The 24,522-nt window shown below is 36.0% G+C and overlaps 1 pseudogene; it reads left to right on the top strand.

Annotated features, from left to right (window-relative positions):
• Positions 1-653: 653 nt before the first annotated feature.
• On the top strand, positions 654-2,594 carry LOC149253352 (cytochrome P450 750A1 pseudogene; annotated as a pseudogene).
• Positions 2,595-24,522: the final 21,928 nt, after the last annotated feature.

The following is a 24,522-nucleotide window of genomic DNA, read 5'->3' as shown; positions in this document are numbered from 1 at the left end:
TATTATCTGCAGCTTATATTTTGACATCTATAAAACGTTCAAAAAATATTATCATATTAGAGTGAAAATATCATATTAGAGTGAAAAAATATAGAAATTTGATTACAACAAACCAAATCCTACCCTTCTACTCAATATAACCATTCCAAAAACCATGAAACACAGATCACAACCATGGAAAATGGTATAATTTTTCAACTATATTGATAGACGATAAAATTTGCCAGAAATGTAAAATGCTTCCTGCCAAAACGACGTTGGTCAGTTTCCCATATTATTTTGGACAGTTCATGCATTATGACTTTGGCCTCCTTTTACATCGTTACATCGCTTTTCTTGGTACTAGAGATAATGATCGGGGGATGCAGCGTCTCCATATGATAAAATCAATGGGTTCACATTAGTGTGTGTGATTGGCTCAAAGAGACGTTTTTGTTGTATTCAGAGATGCTTTAGATTTTTGATTACTTATTCAGAATTTGTGCATGGTTTGGAATTATTTGAAATTTATCTACCATTTGCTTCACGATTATTTGAAATTCACTTACCATTTACCTGCACGCATATTATCGGGATAAACTGAGCTTTGATAGACCTTATGGCGGCTATAAATACCATACGCTTCTACCTTTCATTCAGCGGGTCTGTTAGTTATGGAATTTCATATTTTGCCTCTGTGTCTCTCCCTCTCACTGCCTGCTAAAAGCTGTGGAGGTGCTAATACGGCAGCTAGTGTTGGTTTATTTCTCTGTTTATTTTTCATACTCTTATTGCATAAGAGAAGGATTAGGGCCAGATTGCCTCCAGGACCCTTTCCATGGCCAATCGTTGGAAATCTCTTCCAACTGATCCCTCCTGCTCACCGTGCTCTTAAAGCCCTTGCTGACAAATATGGTCCCATTTTCTTTCTGCGCTTAGGCTCTGTCCCTACCGTCGTCGTCTCTTCTTCTGAGATAGCCAAAGAGTTTCTCAAAACTCATGACTTGATTTTTGCCAGCCGACCTCCAAGAGCCGCTGGGAGATTGATGTTTTTCAACTCTAAAGATGTGGCCTTCGCTCCGTATGGAGATCACTGGAGGCAAATGAAGAAAATATGCGTGTTAGAACTGCTGACTGCCAAAAGAATTGAGTCCTTCAAGGGTGTGCGAGAGGAAGAAGTATCTGCGATGATCCGTTCAATTTGGGAGGAGAGTGAGAGCGGAATAATGGGTGTGAATATTAGCAAGGCCCTCTCTACTCTCACTTCCAATATAGTTTGGCGGATACTGGCGGGGAGGACATTTTCTGACGATGATTTGGGTGGCGATTTCAAAGGTTTCAAGGATTTATTAGTAGACCTGATAACTGCGATGGGAGCTTTTCCCATCGGAGACTTTATTCCCTATTTGGATTGGCTTGATTTGCAAGGTATCAAGCGGCGCATGAAGAAAATCCATAAAACATTCAATGAGTTTGTGGAGAAAATAATAGACGACCACGTTGCTCATCGCATGGCCGCGACTTCCAATCACCAGAAAGACGAAGAGCCTCACGTCAAAGATTTCGTGGATGTGCTGCTCGAGAAAGCTGAGGCCGACTCCAAAATCACAAGGGAAACTATCAAGGCTCTTGTGATGGTGTGTCTCTAGGAAAGAGCTAACCAGCCATATATTGGGTATTTAATGCTTTCAGAGCAGCACGCGACTTAACACGATAACACGGAAGCGAGCAAATTCGGCATTAAATAATATTTGCCCGCTCTCATATTATCAGGCTAATTGGGGTGCTTCTCTGAGGACATTAAATACCCAATTGGTTAGCTCCAGCGATGTCTCTAGACAGTGGGCCATTCTATTATCATTTTTTATCATCATTCGTTAGAACTTAAATCAATCAAATTTTTGCATTAATTGTATGCAGGACATGTTTGTTAGAACATAAATCAATCAAATTTTTGCATTAATTGTATGCAGGACATGTTCGTAGCCGGGACGGACACAACATCAACTACGTTAGAATGGGCAATGAGTGAGCTGCTGAGGCATCCACATGCCATGAAGAGATTGCAGCAAGAAATCGAAGATGTAGTCGGCAAACATCGCCAAGTGATTGAATCTGATGTAGTGAGGATGAAATACCTCCAGTGCGTAGTGAAAGAGACGCTAAGATTATACCCAGCGGCTCCGCTAGCTATTCCTCATGAATCTGTAGAGGCTGTTACAGCAGGAGGATACTCTATCCCTAAGAAAACAACGTTGATTGTGAATGTGTGGGCTATAGGAAGGGATGTCAATGTGTGGGGGGCAGATGCTTCCGAATTCAAGCCTGAGAGATTCATGAAGGACGAACATGTGAATTCAGCAGATCAATCAGACTTCCGTATGATTCCGTTTGGGGCAGGAAGGAGAGGATGCCCAGGGGCCCCCATGGCTATTCCCACCATCGAACTCGCAGTGGCTCAGCTGATGCACACTTTTAACTGGAGAGTTGAAGGTGATCCGTCGCAGCTTGATATGACGGAAGTTTGTGGGCTGACGATTCCAAGGCAAGTTCCGCTGTGTGCTTATCCAAGCTTGAGGGTAGGCTTTCCACTGAAGTCCAGCGATGAAGCGTAGGAAGAGGCTAGGTACCGTGCGGCTTTATGTACAGTGGCTTTCCTATTTTCGCTACTACACTACAAGCTATTCTAATCCGATTTCGCTGCCATTGCTTTCGCTACATGTTATTGTAATTTAGTTTATGGTATTCTACTATCGCTGCCAATGCTTTCGCGGCAAGAGCTAACGAGCATATCATTGGGCATTAAATGCACAACTACATGCATGTAGCTGTGCATTTAATGCCCAATAGTATGCCCGTTAGCTCTTGCCCTATAGCGGTGTATGTTGAATTTAATTCCAATCCCCGCGCGTGTGTTAAACAGCTATCCAGAGCGCATGTAGCAGGGCATTTAATGCCCAATAGTATGCCCATTAGCTCTTGCCATGCTTTCGCTACATGTTATTGTAATTTACTTTATGGTAATTAAGTAACGTTGATTATTATGTTAGCATGCTGATTTCCGTACCTTGCCTTCTCATTGGTGATTAGGTTTGTTGGCATAGAATTTTGATCGTTAATAATATAACAATCAAATTAACGTTTCTTTATAAACGGACACCAATATTAATTAATATTCCTAATTTTTCTATAGCATCACATTTTTGTAAATAATTTAAAGAAAATAAAACTAGCAATTGCACGGGATGTTGTAAAGGAAATGCGGTAAGGCAATAGCTTAGGAAAGAGTAGCATTAAACACATAGCATTAAACACATGATGGCAATGAAGTGTCACAAGATGTTGCAAAAGGGTGTAAGTAGAATTTTGGATCTTAGTTAAAGAGGGGTCTCAAAAATTGCATCATTGACATGACAGAAGAACCTTATTTGATCTCTGTTAAACATCCATATGTATTTGCATTGGTAACACTTGTGTTTGAAGTATTTTCTTACTTGAATGGTTGGAATTTATCCAGACCCTATTTGAACTTCATTTGGGATTCAAGATTTCTTGCAATTGATATAGTTCTCTTGGGTTTCATTCAGATCCATTTACATTGTCCCCCCATTTCAAACTCTAGCAAACATTTGTATTATTCTATTTTTTATCAATCTATGGACAAGATCATAGTGATCTGCATCAAATGATTTTGGATAGATTATAAAAAGATGAAGTTGAAGCCAAAATATGCATCTTTTGAACTCAAGGATGTTGAAAATAGGTGCAACAATCACAATATATAATAAAATTAATGATTTTCATTTTCCAAAATATCAAATAATATCCCATTTCCATCTTTGGTGCAATTCTCTACGTGGAATAGTATAAATGTAAAATCATATGATTGGAATCTTCATTTCCATATTGGGTGTAAGTATCTCTTGATTGGTTAACATTTAAAATGAGATTCAGAAAAAGGTACAAGAATCACTATATATAGTAAATTATTGCAATTATCTATGTGGAAGAAAGGTATATACTCTATATTAATGAATAGAATATTTATGCAATAAATTTATAAAATTATGATAACAATTAATAGAGTATTCTTGCAATAAATTTATTGATTGTCATTTATAATGAAATTGAGAAAATGTACAACAATCACTATATATAGTAAATGATTTTCATTTTCCAAAATATCAAACGTCTCATATTACTCTATAATAATGAATAAAATATTTATGCAATAAATTTATAAATTTATGATTAGAATTAATAGAATATTCTTGCAATAAATTTATAGAATTGTTAACTGTGATGGTCACTGTTTTGAAATCGTGTGGAAAAAAATCCAACCATGTTAAACATTGGTGTGATCCGTGCTTTTGACATCTTAGACCCCTGGATCATAATTTCTCAAGCAAGTGTGATTTTGACAACTTAGACCTCCTAGATCATTGTTTCTCTAGAAAAATATTAAACGTGCAATCATCTTAGGACTCACACAGCTTATAAATCTTTTTATATCATATTATGATCTAATTTTTTTAGGACTCACACAGCTTATAAATCTTTTTATATCATATTATGATCTAAATTTTAAATAATAAATTGTATTGTCTTTTTCACGGAATTTTAGTGGTACAATTTTAAACAAATTTGTGATTTTCGATTGTTTAAAACACAGTTTTGAATGCATAAATGGATGCCATATGATACTTGAACTTAAATGAGGAAGATAAGAATTATTCAACACAACCACACAAACTAAATTCATTTGACTATATATATAAAGTTTGGATACATGTTGTTTTGGAAAGAAACAAATGCAATATACTTAAATAATCTTATGTAATTTAATTATATCGTGTTTATTTTAAAATAGGTATATTTCATTATTATTATGTTGATAGTAGGGATTTAAGCTATACATTCTAATTTATAATATATGTAGTAATAGTCACTAATGAAAATTTAAACTTTTTTTTTTTTTCCGAAGGTGGCAAAACCTATCAAACTCAGGTGTCAAACCAACAGTGAGGACAACCATCTCTGGCTGCTATCCGCGAATGTCGGTTTGACTCATCACTGTTATCAAGGAAAACCACGCCACCTGTAATAACCCGCTGGTGGTCCGTAAGGGAGCAGGCTTTCACTCCTGACAGATGCCTCTGGGTCTTGGGCCGTTAACCTGTTTCCTTACGTCCGAGGAAGACGAGCTCTTAGCCAAGCAGAAGCAGTTTTACAATGAAAATTTAAACTTATTTTAAAAATAGTTATGTCAATTTTATATTTTTAATTAAATTAATTAATAAAAAAAGTTAAACATAAATTATGATTTTTTTGAATAATATTAATGTTTATATATATATAAATATAAGTAAAGAAAAACATACCACTCCAAAAGCATTCATCATTCTTCAAGGTACTATATTAAATAACATCGAGAAAAAAACAATGAAATTAATTATATTATAATAAAATCTAATTATAGTACATAAAAGTAACAATGAATTACTAGTGATACCCACGTTATATGTAAAATGACGTTTTAAATATAATATAAATGACTACCATTTACAATAAACATTCACATTGGACGGAGAAGACGTCTCCAGCCCTTTCCCATTATATAATTGACGAAATTTGGTTGGGAAATTCCGTACTTTAAAAATGAGATTTTTTGTTTTTTAATTAAATTTAAATTTTACATATTTAATACTAAGGCTTAAGACCAAGGTAGAAACATGGGAAAATTTTAAATAATTAAATTTTTTAAATTTGTTTTCGGTTGTTAAATTATTTATTGAATATTATTTAGTTTATAAAAAAGTATGTTTTTTTTTTCATTTATTTTTTTATTCATTCAAATCATTTAACTTTTGGTTGTTGCAATCAAATAAAAGTAATTTTATATGACAATTTCCAACATCAAAACTTGTCATTATAAAAGTTTTGCCAATAACCCACCAATTAAGGTGAAGGGTTTTTTTTGTAGCTAGATAAAAAGAATATGTAGAACATAAGGTATTTGATATTTTTGATATGGCAACATGGAGTCTAAACATTAATCAATTTTGCAGCAGGGAGAGTGAGGAGTAGTTCCTTTGGGGAGCTTCTTATTTGTCTTCTCTAAAAACCATTGAATAGAAAATTTTGGTTTTGTTGGAAGTGCCACTGCAAAAACAATGCAAAATGTTGTCAAATATACATTTTATATTAATTGGAAAGAATTTGTAAGTGAATTTGATTGGCTTTTACTATTTAGTTACAATTCCTCTTACCGCTTTTTATCATCTAAGTAATTTGGGTCCTCCTCCCATTAGCCATAGGTGTTGAGGAGGGAGCAATGCGAGTTGAAGGCGTAAAGGGCGTTGACACAGAAGATGAGGGAGTCATATTTATTCTGCTAGCCATCGCCATTATGGCCTTTGCCTGCACCACCACCACAACACAAAAAATATTTCAATCTAAATCTTTCTTTGCAAATTACAAAAAAAAACTCTGCAAATTTGATATTGCAAGGACTCCAATGAAATATAATAAAATCCATGAGATAAGCATAAAATCCTTCTTGCGCAAGAACGCTACATCACCCTATCTATCGATACATTGTAAACATTTACTTTCCCCGCATAGAAAATTGTGAGAAGGGAGAAAGGGGACTCTCATTCGACTCTACATAATAAAATCATGCTCAACATAAATTCTACCACTGATTTGAGGGGAACATTTTTTGTTTGATGTAATTTGAAAATAGAATAGGGCAACAAGATTTAATTTATTGTGATTCTGATAAATCAAATCCTAAACCAAGAAGCTCTCCCTCTATTAGAGTGTGATAAGGGGTGAGTCAATAATTGAAAAATGAGTTTAGATACTCAAATTCTACTATAATGAAATCATATTTTATACATATACACATCAAACATCAAACTTATAGGCGACTATGGAATCCAAAATCTAATAGGTGTGGAGTTATCCTTTGTCTAATAAATTTGGGAAAAAAATTTCTTTAAAATTCTATTAAGTAGAATCGAATAGTACTTGCGATATTGTTTTGCTCTGCCGATGCTGCGAGATTTTCCCACGAATTTTTTTAGGGTTGTTTTCCCTTATCGTTGTTCGATAAAGTATTCATAGATGCCTTAAAGACCCACATTATTTAAATAAAATAGAAAGGCAAGATCTTACTGTCAGACATGGGATCAGGGGTGGGAGCCTATGCATTAGCATAAGGTGAAAAGATATTCATTACCAAGAAGGTGACGAAGAACATCAGTAAAGTAATGAAAACAATGCAGGCGATCATCTCTGAAAATAACCAGAATTGTTGATGTCCAATACCAAGAAATTCAAGAAAGAAGATCACAATGCCAAAGGAACACCCTCATGATAGTCCGTCCATCCCAGACATTTCAAATTTTCGAGTGGGAGTGCTCAGTTTCAGGGTTTCGGCTGTTGAGAATCTTGCAACTGATCTAGCTTGAAATGAGTTTCAACATTTAGTTCTCCATCACATTCTATCAAGAAATGAGCATTCACCAGTTACAACTGTTAGCGTCAGGTCTTCATCACATTCTATCAAGAAACAAGCATTCACCAGTTACAATCGCTAGCGTCTGGTCTTCATCACATTCTATCAAGAAACGAGAATTCTCCAATTACAACTGTCAGCGTCGAGTCTTCGCAAGTTTCTAGGGAGTCACCACTAGCACATGTCAGCATATTTCAAATCACCGGATGATTATAGTTCAATCGTCTAATGAAAGATCTAATGGTGCACAGTGAGGACGGTGGGCACTAGGGGAGTTCTTCCCAAAAGAAAATGCCTTACGGCGTAATAATTCAATGAATAGTGAAAGTATGCAAGTAATTTAATGTATTTTAATTAATTTTTCAAGAAATAAAATAATTCAATGAATAGTGAAAGTATGCAAGTAATTTAATGTATTTTAATTACTTTTTTAAGGAAATGTTGTAAACAAATATATATATTTTTCATTTATTTGGTGTATAGTAAAGGGTGAGAGGGTGTTCCTTAAAGCACTCAGTGGTGTAAAGGTCATCCATTAGAAAGTTTGCAGGGAAAAAACTTGTTATGCTAAGTGCTAGTGTGGCCTTGTTGAAATGTGGCAACAAGAATATTCCAATTTTAATTTGTCCTTGAATTAAAATTGAGAATTAAAATTAAAATTTAGTCTCACTAGCTGCTTGAAAAATAATTAATTAATTCATCTTGAGTTAATTAGTTGGAAAATTCAAGCTAGAAGTCTTTGTGAAGTCATGCAACAGTTGTCCCTTTGATTGAGGATATTATCCCTTAATTAAGGAGATAAGGATGAGTTGTATTTGAGTTGTAATTACTTAGCTCAGTTAACTGAGTTAAGTCTAGTTAAATTAGTTCCGAACAGTTTGAGGAACTAATTGTGAGTTCAATTAGTTAATGCATGCATGCATGAAACTAGTGTACTGCAGATAACTGAAGATTATCTCATAAAAACTCATGCATGTCAATTCAGACAAAGACCCAGTTGAGATTAAAGGCAGGGACAATGTACTATCAGTTACAAGAATTTTCCTATAAGAAAATCTCTTGCATGTAGAAGGAATTCATTCCTTGAGATTTGCGCAGTTTTACAGTGTGTTGGAGCAGTGTGTGAGATCAGTGTCACACAAGGTTACAACTGGATCACCCAGGAAAACTGCGCAAGGAAATAGGAGGCTTGGAGGGCAGAGGATAGGCATATCAGCAGTCTATTCTGTCTATGAGTAGCAGTGAGGGATTGTACTGAGAGCTAGATAGCTGTGAGAGCTAAAGTTGTGTGTAGTCCTGATATATTTCGACTTGTATGATAATACAGACAGCGGGGTTTTTAGCTGAGGCTTTCCCCAGAGTATTCTTTTGTGTTTCATGTGTATTGTTTCCTCTTCTAGTTATATGTGTTCCGTTTGATCTTGCTCAAATTGATTAAGCTTCCGCAAGTTTGATCGTAGAAGTAGATTAAGTATTTTTCTTTAGTTATATTGCATAATCAGATTGATCTACAGTCAGAATTTCTACATGGTATCAGAGCAAAGGTGATCAAGGCTGTGAATAGTATACTGAGAAGGGAAATTCGAAGTTTAAAGTTCTTGGTTGTAGGTAAGAAATCAAATTCTTATCATACTTCAAAGTTCACCAATGGCGTTCAATGGCTTGAGACTCGAGTATGCTCTGGATGGCAGCTCGAATTACATAGCATGGAAAGATCACATGGAAGCGGTATTAGAAGACAATGGTTTGAAGGATTTCATTGATCAAGAAATCCCCAAACCAACTGCAGCTAATGCACAAGATTGGCTAAATGGAAGAAGTTTGTGGCGAAGGTGAGATGGATTCTTCTGGAGGGAGTTTGAGACCATATTGTCTCGAGTCTCCATGGGAAGGAGACTCCGTTTTCAATGTGGAAGACATTGAAGGACCTTTATCAGAACAGTAGCGACCAGAGGAAACTGACGCTCAAGGATAAGCTTCGGAAAATCAAGATGGAGAAGGGTGATACTATTTCTACATATCTGAACAAGCTCACCACCTGCAGAGATGAGCTTGGTAGTGTGGGAATAATTACACCCAATGATGATATGGTGAGCCTTGGTCTCCTCGGCCTTCCAAAGAGCTGGCATAGCTACCAGGACTCTTTGAATAGAAGGGAGAAACTTCCAGATTGGCAACGACTATGGTCGGAGCTGATGTAGGAGGAGATCAGGAGGAGCATAAGAGATGGTTCTTCATCTAAGCATGATGATGAAGAAAATCCGGCCTTAGCAAGTAAGGCAAGGAAAGGGAAAGGGAAGGCTTCCCATTCTAAATTGAATTCTTCTCATGGAGGGAAGAAGATTGACAAATCTAAAGTGAGATGTTTTAATTGTCATGAGATGGGCCATTATGGAACTAATTTCCCATTGAAGAAATCCAAGAAGGGAACCTCGAAAGGATTAAAAGATGAGGCATTAGCCTCAGCTCGAATTGGATTTTACCCTCATCGCATGCATGGTTTCATCGATGGTGGGTTGTGTTTGGTATCTTGATAATGGAGCCTCATTCCACATGACCGACGATAAAATATTATTCAGTACCTTCGAGGGGAAATACCTCAAGATGCACATAGAGATGGGTGACGACGGAAAGTACAATGTTTCAAGAGTGGGCACGGTTCCTTTTCAGAGGGAGCATGGATCTCCTCTCACCTTGACAGATGTGAAGTATGTGCCTAGACTGAAGAAGAACTTGGTATCAGTCGCGATGTTGGAGGAAAAAGGCTATGTTGTCTTCAGTAAAGCAAAGGCATTCCTGAGACACATAGCCACGGGTTAGACCAAGAGGATTAGGATTCGAGTGAAAAATTTCTATAAACTAGAGGTAGATGATTGTGCTGCATTGAGTTCGAAAGCTGAATTGGTGCAAAGCCAAGACATTGGTAAGTTATGGCATAGGCGATTGGGATACTTTCATCATGGGGCCTTGAAGATAATGCAACAAATCTCTACCAAACTTCCCAAAGGTAAACTTGAGCAAGTGGACACATGCAAAGGTTGTACCTTGGGAAAGTACGCCAAGTCTTCCTTTCATGATCGAGACATTCGAGCTAAAGAAATATTAGAGCGAGTTCACACTGATTTGTGTGGACCATTCTCAACAACATCCACTGTGAAGCAAAGGTATTATGTGATTTTCATTGATGATTTTCCTCGTAAATGTTGGATTTATTTCATGTAGAAGAAGGACCAAACCTTCTCAAAGTTTTGTGAGTTCAAAGCTTTGGTTGAGAAAGAGTTAGGGAAGAAGATCAAGGCCTTGAGAAGCAAAAATGGTGGAGAGTATGTCTCTCAAGAGCTTAAGGACTTCTGTGCAGTGGAAGGAATTAAATGGGAGTTGACGACACCTCATAACCCACAACAGAATGGGGTGGCCGAGAGGAAGAACATAATGATTGTGGGAGCAGCTTGGGTGATGCTACATGACCAAGGCCTACCACTTCATTTGTGGGCTAAGGCATGTAACACAGCGGTCTATTTGTAGAATAGAAGCCTGTATCGCATACTTGGGATGAAGACACCAAAGGAAGCTTTCTCTAGGAAGAGACCAGATGTGGGTCACTTCAGGATCTTTTGCTCATCGGTATATTGCCATGTAACCAAGGATGCTTGGAAGAAACTTGAGCCGACAACAGAGTTGGGGATACTTGTGGGGTACACTGATACACCTCACAACTATCCGGTGTACTTGCCTACCAGTCGGAGGACAGTGGTTTGCAGAGATCTCAAGTTTGATGAGCAGAAGGCCATGCGAGTTTCCCTTGAGAGGGAGCTCCAACTACAGGCTATGGAGGAACTTTTGGTTCCTAAGGAGGAGGAGCCTCAGACTGATGCAGAGTAGCCACATGCAGAGGTTCCAAGAGTGGAGACATCCACTCAAGAAGAGTCTTCTAGAGAGGGATGAAAGCACACAAGAGAAGCTGACAGATTGTTGTCGGATGCGAGAGAGAATGTGGGAGAACCATCTTCTCAACGCAGATAGAGAAGGTCACCTGATAGGTACACTAGATACATGGCCCTTGTTTGGGAATGTGTTGAGACCGAGCCATCTTCCTTTGAGGAAGCAGTGCAACAACCAATTTTGGTTGATGCTATGGTGGAGAAGTATGACTCCATGGTTCAGAATAGTGTTTGGGAAGTGGTTCCAAGACCAGGGAACAAGTCAATTGTGAGTTCCCGTTGGCTTTACAAGGTAAAGCAAGCTGCTGATGGTAGTGTGGAAAAGCATAAGGCAAGAGTTGTTGCCTGTGGCTTTTCACAAGTCAAGGGGATCGACTATGATGAGACTTTTTCTCCTGTCACAAGGTACTCATCTATTAGATCAATGTTGGCACTATCATCATAGATGGGTTGGAAGATCCATCAGATGGATGTGAAGACTGCATTCCTCAATGGAAAGATTGAGGAAGAGGTGTACATAGAGTAGCCGGAAGGTTTTGAGACCTTCGATCGTGAGTCACATGTGTGCCGACTCAAGAGAGATTTGTACGGGCTGAAGCAAGCACCTCGTGCTTGTTACACCAAGATCAACAACTACTTCACCAGGTTGGGCTTCACAAAGAGTGAAGCGGACGCGAACCTATATCACATCATTGTGAAAGGTAAGCCATTGATCATTGTTTTTTATGTTGATGATCTCATATTAACAGGTGATGATCAGTTGATCATGTGTTGCAGGGAGGACCTTGCAAGAGAGTTCGAGATGAAAGACATGGGTCTCATGCACTACTTCCTTGGCATGGAAGTGTGGCAGAAGGATGGGGAAGTGTTTGCGTCTTAAGGAAAGTATGCCAATGAGATACTCAAGAGATTCCACATGGAGAAGTGCAAGCCCATGCAGACTCCTCTAGCAGGTAACTAGAGGAAGGAGTATGCTACTTCAGGAGAAGTAGTAGAGGCTACCGTGTATCGACAACTTGTGGGTTCACTGATGTATTTAGTGAACACATGACCAGATTTGTGCTATGCGGTGAACCAACTAAGTCAAGCTATGGTTCAGCCTACCAAGATGTTTTGGAAGGCAACTAAGCATGTTTTGAGATACCTCAGAGGCACATCTCAATATGGATTATGGTACAGATGGATAGAGGGAGTGAAGCTACAGGGCTTCGCTGATGCAGATTGGGTAGGGAGTCCATCAAATTGGAAGAGAACATCAGGAGGAATTTTCAACCTTGGGTCAGCTGCAGTTTCTTGGTACAACAGGAAACAGAGGTTAGTTGCACTCAACTCAGCAGAGGATGAATACATGGCTGCAAGTCAGGCAGCATGTGAGGCCATTTGGATGCAGAAAATTCTAGTTGGTTTGTTTGATCAGAGGATGGATCCAACTGTGATCTATTATGATAATAAGAGTTGTATGAAAATCTCTGAGCATCTAGTATTTCATGAAAGGTCCAAGCACATCGACATCCGTTATCATCATCTCCAAGACTATGTGGCGAGGAGGATCATGTTGTTGCAGTATATTTCAACCAAGGAGCAAGATGCAAACATTTTGACTAAGGCATTGTCAAAGTGTAAATTCGAGTTCCATAGAGATAGGATCGGGGTGGCGATAATCCCTTTCTTGTTGAGAGGGAGTGTTGAAATGTGGCAACAAGAATATTCCAATTTTAATTTGTCCTTGAATTAAAATTCGAATTTAGTCTCACTAGTTGTTTGAAAAATAATTAATTAATTCATCTTGAGTTAATTAGTTGGAGAAATTCAAGATAGAAGTCTTTGTGAAGTCATGCAACAATTATCCATTTGATTGAGGAGATTATCCCTTAATTAAGGAGATAAGGATGAGTTGTATTTGAGTTCTAATTAGTTGGCTCAGTTAATTGAGTTTAGTCCAGTTAAATTAGTTCCAAATGGTTTGAGGAACTAGTTGTGAGTTCAGTTAGTTAATGCATGCATGCATGAAACTAGTGTACTCCAGATAATTGAAGATTCTCTCATAAATAACTCATGCATGTCAGTTCAGACAAAGACCCAGTTGAGATTAAAGACATGGATAGTGTACTATCAGGTGCAAGTATTTTCCTATAAGAAAATCTCTTGCATGTAGAAGGAATTCATTCCTTGAGATTTGCGCAGTTTTACATTGTGTTGGAGTAGTGTGTGAGATCAGTGTCACACAAGGTTACAGTTGGATCACCTAGGGAAAACTGCGCAAGGAAATAGGAGGCTTGAAGGGTAAAGGATAGGCATATCAACAGTCTATTCTGTCTATGAGCGGCAGTGAGGGATTGTACTGAGAGCTAAATAGTTATGAGAGCTAAAGCTGTGTGTAATCCTGATATATTTCCACTTGTATTATAATACAGATAGCAGGGTTTTTAGTTGAGGCTTTCCCCAATGTATTCTTTTGTGTTTCATGTGTATTGTTTCCTCTTCTGGTTATATGTGTTCCATTTGATCTTGCTCAAATTGATTAAGCTTCCGCAAGTTTGACTGTAGAAGTAGATTAAGTATTTTTCTTTAGTTATATTGCGTAATCAGATTGATCTACAGTTAGAATTTCTATAGGCCTAGACATGCTAAGGGCTAGTGTGAACCAGGCCAAGTGACTTATATGCGTCTAGGTAGTAGCTAATTAAGGCCTAAGTTAGACATTACCTCACGACTCAAATGTTTTATTTGGTATTGATTATTTAATTATTAACATAAAATATCATATAATCACATAGCATGCAATATTTATATAAGTGAAAATATCCATATTTTATATATGTTATCTAATTATTAACATATAATTATGTTAATTGGGCCTATTTTGAGTGGTTTGAAGGAATTATTGGGACCCTCCCCATCCATGTTCGATTCCCTGCAAGTGACACAATGAGCTTCTTTATAATGGCTTTAAGTTTTGTTGTTAAAATTGAATAGTATCCTTCTTAAACATATTTCTAACCATCTAAAGATTTGTTAAAATTGTTAACTCATAAGTTTGAGTCATGAAAATATGCATAATCCAAGTAATTAAAAAAATCAATAAACTAAATTCTTTATAAATTAAAAACAACTTTTAAATAAAGGAAAAACTTGTCGAATTTTATGTTACAAAATTATAGTTGAGTACCCTAAGGCATATCATTCACTCACATTTATTTACATTAATATTATTATTTTATTTTGCACTTATAAATAAATTTACAAGGAGCAATACAATTAGACACCACTATGTTATGAAGTATAATGTAAACCATAAAATTTAATGTTCAAATCTCTATAAATCAAGCGAACAAAAAAGACAAAAAAGTTTACACTTATACATAATTATAATCTAAAACATAACACATATCATTAACTTAAATTTATTTAAGGTAATTTTATTTTTTTACTATGCCCTTATAAATGATCATTTATAAATAATGATAATTTAAGACATCACATAAATGAACATAAATGATTTGATGTTACTATCAAATATGTGAAAAGAGAAAAGTGGTTAACAAATCACACAAAATTTGAATATGTCTTAAGTAAATTGTAATTCCCCATAATAATAATAATAATAATAATAATAATAAATAAATAAATTAACATAATATTAAAATATGAGTAAATAAATAATAAACAATTAAGAAGAGATAATAATAATAAATAAATATATCCTTGTGGGGACAACACATGCTCCCATACAGGATCCTCACTAGGATAGTTGGGCATGCCAGTGAGGATAGTGACATCCTCGCTATGAGGACAACTGCTTCCCTATGAGGATGCAAAAAATTAAGGAAATTGCATCATTCTTCCACCTAATTTGCAACCCAACTTCAGAATATTAATGTGCAAGCCTAGAGATTGTCACAACCATATAATATCATCGATAAAACTCAAGACAAAGAACAAAAATCGTTACAAGGAAAATAGTGATGAGTGTTGGTTGACATCAATGGAAAAAATATAATGCCAACATCCTTGTCTTCACAGTTGGATGTTTTGTACGAAAAAAAGAAGAAGAGTAAGCTAAAGTTGAAAAAGCACTACCAATATTCTACCCCAACTACAGGAAGAAACACTTCCTCAAAGATTGTCCACTTAATAGTGTGAAATTTTGTGGTATTGTGAGTAGGCTCACTCAACAAAACAAGCCTATGACTTCCACTATTAAAACAAATATTCAAGGAATCAGGTGAGGAAACATAGAAGACATATTTTAGTGGCTTTAAGAAGCCATGGCGAGCTTGATTGCTAGGTATATCTTAAGATCCTTCTTAATTTTTTAATACTTGGACTATCATTTATAATCCTTAGAAACTTCCTCAGAAAATTCAAAATTCTACAATTCTTTGAAAACCTCATAGTTCTCTTCCAATTCAGTACCCTAAACCATGGCCATACTGGTCCTCTAGATTGAGTCATATATTCCGGTGGCCTCTAGGATGACATCGAGCTTCCTTTCCAAGGAAAATTCCTATGACTTCTCAAAAACCCATGCAACAGAAATAACTACAACTCCCATCTAATGCACCACCAAGTAATCCTCCTCTATGAACCCAACTATATATGAAACCTAACCCAAATCCAAACAATAAGGCTACACAATAGGTAGAAGCGCCTATCTTTCCCACATACTCCCCCACTGAATGTAATGACCTACATTTGAGATTAGGGAGAGGAGTGAATTTAGGTACTTCCTATATTGCCAAGGAGCATGAAGAAGATAATTCACTTTGGGAAGAAGCCCCAATTTAGAGATCATTAGAGGAAAATAGATAATTAAAACTCATGCTAAATTTGTTGTAATAAATGATGTCATTGTTATTGTTGCCATTTCAAATTGCAATTGCATGCGTTATTTTCAAAGCCGCCAGAGATGACTTCACAAATTCAAACTTTACTTGAACAATTACACATTACTTAAAAATTGAATTCAATTCATTTGCTTACTTCCATCCATTCAAGTCAAATGTTGCGGTTACATCGGACATAATATAAATTAGATCCGTTGTTTGACTGAGAGAAATCAGAGTCAAAAGCATTGGCATAAGTGAGTTTGGCAGAGGTGGGGGTAGGCTTTACCTCAGCTGGTATCTTACTATACATACGATTGAATCTTTTATTAAAATCGGGCAATGATTCCCCATTTTCCCTCTTCAGGTTACCAAACTCAGTATGGTAATATAGCAAATCTTTCTTATCTCCCCAGTGCTTCAAAAATGAATCATCTAAGGCTTCATGTCTGTTATAGATCTCTTGGGTAATTCTCTGAACCACTTCCTGGCCTCTCCATCAAGGCTCTGGACAAAAACTCTCATCCACACATCATTTTCACTTATATCTAAGTTATCAGCATAACTGTAAAAGGCCTCAAGGTGTTCTTCAGTTGTTACTCCTTCTGTGCCAATGAACTTGGGAATATACTTTTGATATTCTCCCACAGGCATGGGATTTAAAGGAACAGGCAGGACCAATGGTCCATATCTAGCAGCAACAATTCTTTCTATCTTCGTGGGTGCTTGCTGGCTTGCCATGATTGGGATATGTGGAAGGATACTGGCAGATTGAATGATAGGAAGTAATGTGATGGATGGCAGAGACAATGGGATGTTTTGGACTGTATGGGAAACTTTCTTTGGACTGAGATTCAAAGGGGAACCAGATTGATAAGGAGCTCTATTAATCTCTGCAGGTGTTTGTTCACTAGCAGCACTAGGCTCTAGGTCTTCAAATTGTGTATTTTCAACTAAAAACTCCTCATGCAGAGACAAATAAGATTTCTTGGGCTTACCTGATCTTGATGCTCCTTTCTGTGATGTTTTCTTCGACTTGACAATCTTCTCAGGGTCAGGTACTGATTCAGTTGGTGATTTCCAAGGATTTCTTCGAGTATGTCTCACAAATTGAGCTAGAACTTCAATGTGGAGTTGCCAAAAGATGGTCTTCCTCCAGTGGAGTCGCCAGATAGTGATTGACTTGAGCATAATGGGTTGGTTAAGATGTTCTTGGTGATTTTAAATTGGTACATGAGTCTTACACATGATAAACACATATATACACAAATATGTTTAATGAAAATCACGTATATGTTCTAGGGTTTGCAATTGTTGCTTGATGATGACAATTGATGAACTTTGTATTAATTGTTGTTGTTTGTCAATGCTATCTTGATTAGAATGGTCAATATTTGTCAGTATGGATTGAATTGATTTGGTTGTGGCTTGGTATATGGATCAGTGATGATATTTTAGAATTGTGATTGGGTATTTAGTGATTCATTACTGGTATATCTATGATTTGTTGTTGCATTGTTTCAATGTTTGTATTCAATGATTCAATTTTTCAGTATTCAGTGATTTGAGACATCTACACAAGTTTTATAAGTAGGAAACATGTATATACGCGGATATGCTTCAAATCAGTCGCATATATGTTATGAAGTCAATTTGATTAGGGTTTATAATGACTACACATTTGTTCTGTGAAGACTATTTGGTATCTAACAATGTGATTAATTAGTGAATGGTTGAGTATAATCTTGATTGATTGATTGGGCTTGATTTGATCAGTTATTGGTTGATTGGTAACTTGGGTTGGTTTTGTATTCAATGATTCAGTATATTGGTGATTAATATTCAATGTTGATTTAATGATTGTATTTCAGATTTTGTGGTTTAGTATTTAGTTTGGTATATTGGTATTGAGCATATTGTTAGGCGTTGGTCCATTTTGAAAAAATGATGAAAGGTGGCCTGCATGTTTTGATGTGTATTTGAGAAGGGTTAGAACCTTTAGTAAGGGAGTCAGATCTTCCTTCTAGTGGTAAATCGTAAACTTGTTGAGCGAGTCAAATCTTCATTCCAGTGGTAGTTGGTAAAATTAGTGAGGGGGTAGGAGCTCCCTCCTAGTAGGAGCCGGTAAATGAGATTAGGGGGTTGTATCTCCCTTCCAATGGGTGTTGAAGAACACTTGGAGGTTGTAGCCTCCTGCAAGTAGGAGCCTGCGTGCTTGTAAGAGTCTATGCCAATATAAAATTTGTAAGAAGATTTTCTTTATAATAAAAGAAGAAGGAAGAGACAACAACAACGATGGTTTTCTCCCACATTGGGTTTCCATCTAAAATATCGGTGTCCTTAAGCGTGATGGTTTATTTTTCTCCTTATTGCTCTGCATAATCAATGGCTAATGACATAAGGATGCAATGATTAAGTTAACAACTTATGTAAATTATGAAAAACTGATAATCTGCATATAAGCAGTTTGCATTCATTGAAGGCGCGTACAGACAAGAGCCGTCTGAATAAAAATAGCGTATATAATTCTAAATTTGAAATTAAAGATTAAGTGAATTAGAAATATTGATTCACCCCCCTCTTAGTATTTTTCCTAACAAATTTGTTTCAAAAATCTTAACACATTTAAACTTTAATGTTTAATTGTGTGTTCACCTTCTATGGAGATTTTCACCATGAAATTGATTCATCATAATTATCATGTTGACATAAAAATTTGTATCATAGATTTGGGGGATATTCACCCATTATAGGATTCCTAAACCAAATTAAAGAATCTTCCTTATCTCATTTTTTTCACTGACCTATATAGAAACATCCCACAACCTTGAGTTAAGGTATGAAAAACCTAGATCTTCTCTTTTTTTTCCATCCCTAACTTGAGCATGTGTTGTAGCTACTACAACTACACCCTAAAATTTAACCTACCACCTAAATTTTGGGCCCCCTTTATTCTTCAAGGTCTCAGAGGTTATGACTTTGCAGATCCTAATGTAGTTGTCATATAGGTTTATGATGGCTTATGTTTTACAAGGCATATTCCTCATGTTCGTTGCTTGTTTTAATATATTAGGGTTTTTGAAGTTCTTGTTCCCATGATGCATTCTCCAACTTTGCACTCGCTATGTTAGCCTATGCAAATTATAAACATGAGTTTTGTGTTGCTGGCTATACTTCCCCTTAATTCATGTTCTCTAATTTGCATCTTTAAGCTTGAATCTTCATGAGTATTTCATGGCATTTTCAAGGCATAATGATTGCATTCCCACGTTAGAAATTCACCTTTGAGATACATGAAATTTCAATCATGGAGGTGATTTGTGTGCTTTAAGAAAGAAAGATATCCTTTTTAAGACAAAGTCTAGCATTTGCAAAATCATCTAGAGGTCTTTTGGAGTTTTATAACTTTCATTTTGTTGAAATGGGCTTGATTATCTATCTATGCTTGCAATCTCTATCATTATCATGCATTCCAGGCTTTAACATTTAAATTTATAAAGTTGTAAGAGCTTTAGCCTACTAATGCGAGAAGCCTTTCAATACATCATGGAGTAAAATAACTTAATTGATGTTGATGTTGTTGCAGGTGAATGGGTCAATGTTGCAAATTATTACAACATATACATTCTCTTTCATTGGATATGGGTGGAGTTCAATTAAATTTCCCAAACAACATCACTCATGTCTCACAAAGAAGGAAACTTTATTTTTGCCACATAAACTTCATATTGTTCTTCAAAGCATGGCATTATAGATTGAAAATACAATTTCAAAGGATAAGCTAATGTTTTGAAAGACACAATATCCAATGTATTTTGTGATGGTGGCTAGAATCAAAGTGAAAATGGTTCATGTTATCACCCCAAGAAACTCTCCTAGGTTGTATATCATAGATGCTCGAGAACATTACAAACTCAACAAAAATGTTGGAAAATGGTGGATGAATGGAAGGAATGATGCATATTCAAGCCAGATAACCACTTCTACTATGCTTAACCCCAGACATGGGTGAACACCCCCAGACTACAAGCCTTTAGACCACCAATTACTCACAGTTTGAGGAACAAGTGAGGATGAAGAATACTGACCACACCAGCAGATGCACAGGACCCTGTGATGGCCAGCTACAACCAATTAAAAGGTTTGTAAATCTATTTCCTAATGCACAGACAGGATGACAGCTCTCTGGCATTAAAACAACAGAAACCTGCATACACATTCAATAATACTTACTAGATTCTAACACAGAGGTGGGATGACAGCCCCTCTAGCGCTAAACATCAAGAGCACATGAAAAATGCATAACAGGCACAGCCTGGAACAAAGAAGAAGTGGAAAGTGAGCAATTAACAGCAAAAGAAGCTTGTATTAGCCGAAAATGAAGACCAAACGCTGCAGGTATCACAGTAGTTACAGTCTCCAGAAGTTGAACCTTACATTCAAATAACATTCATCAACCCTCATTCCATCTTCTTTTTTGGTATATATGGAGGTTGATTACAAAATATTTGTTATCCTATGCGTGGAGGGGTCATAATGGACCACCAACCACATTTACAGTCTAATATGAGTCTCTGCTACAAACTTCATCCCTTAATGAACAAAATTGGCCTTTTTAGATATTCTGTTGTCCTTCTTGAGCAGGCAGAGCGCCATATGGAAGAATTTCCATAACTAGTAAATACTCAAATCTGCTAGAAGTTGTCCTTTTTCTCCTTGACCATGCTTTCTTTTAAATGCGGTTGTTGATGGTTAATTGTACAGAGTACTGGTGAAAGATCGACTTTGTCCTTCGGCAGCGTAGAGCATTCAAGGGTGGCACGGATAGTATGGTGGAGGTACGACTAAAACGGGGAAAAAACTCAGTCGTTGGATGGCATGAATCGACGAAGGGGAATGGTTTGAGGGCGATATTGGGAAAGAATGAAAGCAGACAACCAATAGCCGTTAGATTAGGGCGCGGGGGATCCAACGGTCATCGCACGAGAAAGGTGTGCGGGCGTTAACGGGCGGGGGACGTACATGTGGGCGGTAAGCGGTTTCCCCACACTGCTCACGGGAGGTAGGCGGTATCCGTATGCGAGGGCGCGACGCAATGAAACTGTGACGCGTGGAGGATGTGATGGGGAGGAAACCGCTTTCCCCGCGGGCTAACGGGTGTGCAGGTCTCGGCAGCGGGGAAAGCGAACAACATCAGATCTCGCGGGAAATGATCGGACGGCTCAGGCTAAAAGCACATGCTTTTGATTGATATGACGGGGGAAAAGACCCCACGGGTAGCGCTTTCTGCAAGGCACGCGGCTATATGGGTTTAACACCATTAGCACTCGGGGCTAAACTGAAATGGGGCTCCGATGGATTTCGAGGGTTTATGGAGAAATTTAGAGGAAAACAGAGGAAAACAGGGGTGGCGGGAGTTATAAGGGTATAAAGCAAATGAAGGGGGAAGGATAAAATGAACTGTTGCGAGCTCCTTTCTTGCAAAAACACACGACCACAGTAGTAATTTGTTTTCCAAATGCATAAGTGCATAGCAGAGCTAACAGTTCATTTGACATACTACTTGATGGGAGGAGAACATATGGCAAACGCTGCAACGAAGAATTATAAAACAATGCGATTAGAATCCATGTGTTGGAGGATATAGCAAACGATATGGTGGAAAGGCAATATATTAACCATGCCAATGTTATATATCAACTTAATGACATCATATCAAGGCAACACAAACATTAATGAGTATTATTATACCATTGAATGGACACATGCATTAAGAAATGCGTCCAAACAGAGCAAGTGATCGACCAAACAAAGCTCTGCTTTTTCATGAGTCTTAAGCGCAAGAATACTAGCATTAAAATAGGTCTGTGAAATATTTCTTTGATTTATATTATTTTCACCTTCAATGTTTCCAACATACATAAATGTGCTTCTAAAAACAGGTTGGTGAAAATAACATTAAAACTTTATCTTTACAAAAGGTGGGATAAATATTGGTTAAGATTACAAATTTATGGAGTAAATCCTATGTTCATGTGAGATCAATACTTTACAAATCACGAGGTACACTTACGTACCTTTACAAAAGGCTGGGAAATTTGTGTTGTAACTTTAAAAAGATGGGGTAAATATTTGATTTTTTTCATTCATGTAAATTTATTACTTTATCTTTACAAAGATCAAACTTAAGTATGGCGCCATTGTGTTTTGATGGACTTGTATATTGTCCTTCTTCAATTATTTCACCATGAGTAACTTTTCTCTATAAGGTTAATAGTTAACCCTTACAAAATTAAAATTTCCCTTAAAATTAATACTTAATCTTTCTCTGTAAGATTAAAATTAAAATTAAAATTAATAGTTAACCCTTATATGCAAGATTAAAAATTTTCCATGTCTTTATGAAACATGGGCATAATTGTGTTTTACTTTTATAAAAAATGGGGTAAATTTAGGAAACATGAGTATGAGTAGATTTGTTTTTTTAGGTTATGAGCTTTCACAAAAGGCAAGTGAGAAATTTACACCTTTTTGGCAACAAAAATTTTAAATTTGAAAATTTATTAAACATGGTCCCTAGCATGTTTTTGGAATACTTCTCAAAATAATTTCCAACTTTAGGAAGACTTGCAATAAACTTTTAATAGAAAAAATCGCATGATATGTGAAAACTATTGAAAAAAGATTTGAAACTTGGCCTGCAAAAATATTTTTAAAATAATTTTTTGAGGTGTAAGGTGTAAAGTCTTCTTATTGGTATTCAAATCATTTTAAATTTATGTTTCTATCACTCTTTAGAATGGTGACTTGCATGTATTTAAATACACTAACGTAAATCCATCTTAACTTCGGATCTATCAAGCACCGAGAAGGATCGAACCTCTCAAGGTGCAAACCTCTTTTTAGAGTCTGAAGCTTGAGGAAAGGTTTGCACCTTAAGAGATTTGATCCCTCATGGCACTTGTTAAATCTAAAGTTAAGATGGTATTTGTGCTGAATTTATTTTATTTTATTTTTACCAAGTCAAAATATTAAGCATTACAATATCTACCACGTTGGGTTGGAGAGCACCTCTTGGCAGAGTGTCTTGTAAATATTTGAACTAGGTCAAAATAAAATTAAAATTAAAATGAAAAATAAATCATTATTTTTATTAATTTTTATAAATTATTACCGATGGTTTTTGAGTTCTGGGTTTATTAAAACCCATGGTATTTGACCTATGATAATCATGTGGAATATATCATATTTAGAGGGAGAAATTGAATCAACTTATATCCTTCTTAACTCCATATCTATCAACCACCAAGGATAGAATCTTTTGAGATACAAACCTTTTTTTAAAGTGAAAAGATATTTAATCCCTCTCCAAATTTAATAAATCCAAAATTAAAATAAATCTAAACTAATATATTTTCACATTTCAAAATTTTATGTAAAAATATTATATGAACTTATTAGATGTAAAATAAAATTTCCACATAAAATTTTAGAGTCCAAACACTCAAATATCTTCGTTTTCTGTGCCCACAATCTAAAGTCAATGATATCGTTGGCATTTGAATCCCTATCGTCATTGCATTGAATCTAACCATTCATTTACCATCTCAACCAAATTGACTTCACATATTTGAGTGGTTGGTATTGGTGATTACATAAACATTATGGTCCCAAGACATAATGAACTAGAGCATTATTTTCTTTTCAAAATCTATATCTGTATTAAAAAAATAAATTTTATATATTAAAATTATTTTTAAATTTATATTATATTTTTATTTTATTTTAAAATTTATATTATATTTTTATTTTAATATTTTTAATTAAATTTGAAAGGTAAATAGAATTTAAACCAATTAACAAATTCATAAATTTTATGAAAGAAATTAAAAATCACATAATTATTAATATAATTAATTAATAATAATATTAAATATGTTAGTATGTATGGGTTTTTAGTTTGTCTTAAAACGATGTTTGTTTGTTTAAGAATTAGTCTTCATTGTATTTAGATAAGCTTAGATTTATCTTAACACCGGATTTATCAAGTGCTGGATGGGATCAAATCTCTCGATGTGCAAACCTATTTTTTGAGTGCAAAACTCGAGGAAAAGTTTGCACCTCAAGAGATTTTATTCCTCTTGACGCTTGATAGATCTAGTGTGAAGATGAATCTAGGCTGGTTTCAATCGTGTGTGGTCATACAAAATTTGTTGAACATCTAATTATTTTGATCATTTTAAATACACTAAAT

Source organism: Pinus tabuliformis, chromosome 7, assembly GCF_031772625.1.
Source record: "Pinus tabuliformis cultivar Carrire ecotype Pingquan chromosome 7, CPIR1, whole genome shotgun sequence".
NCBI lineage: Eukaryota > Viridiplantae > Streptophyta > Pinopsida > Pinales > Pinaceae > Pinus > Pinus tabuliformis.
The sequence above is the reverse complement of the archived record's forward strand: the minus strand, read 5'-3'. Positions and strand labels throughout refer to the sequence as shown.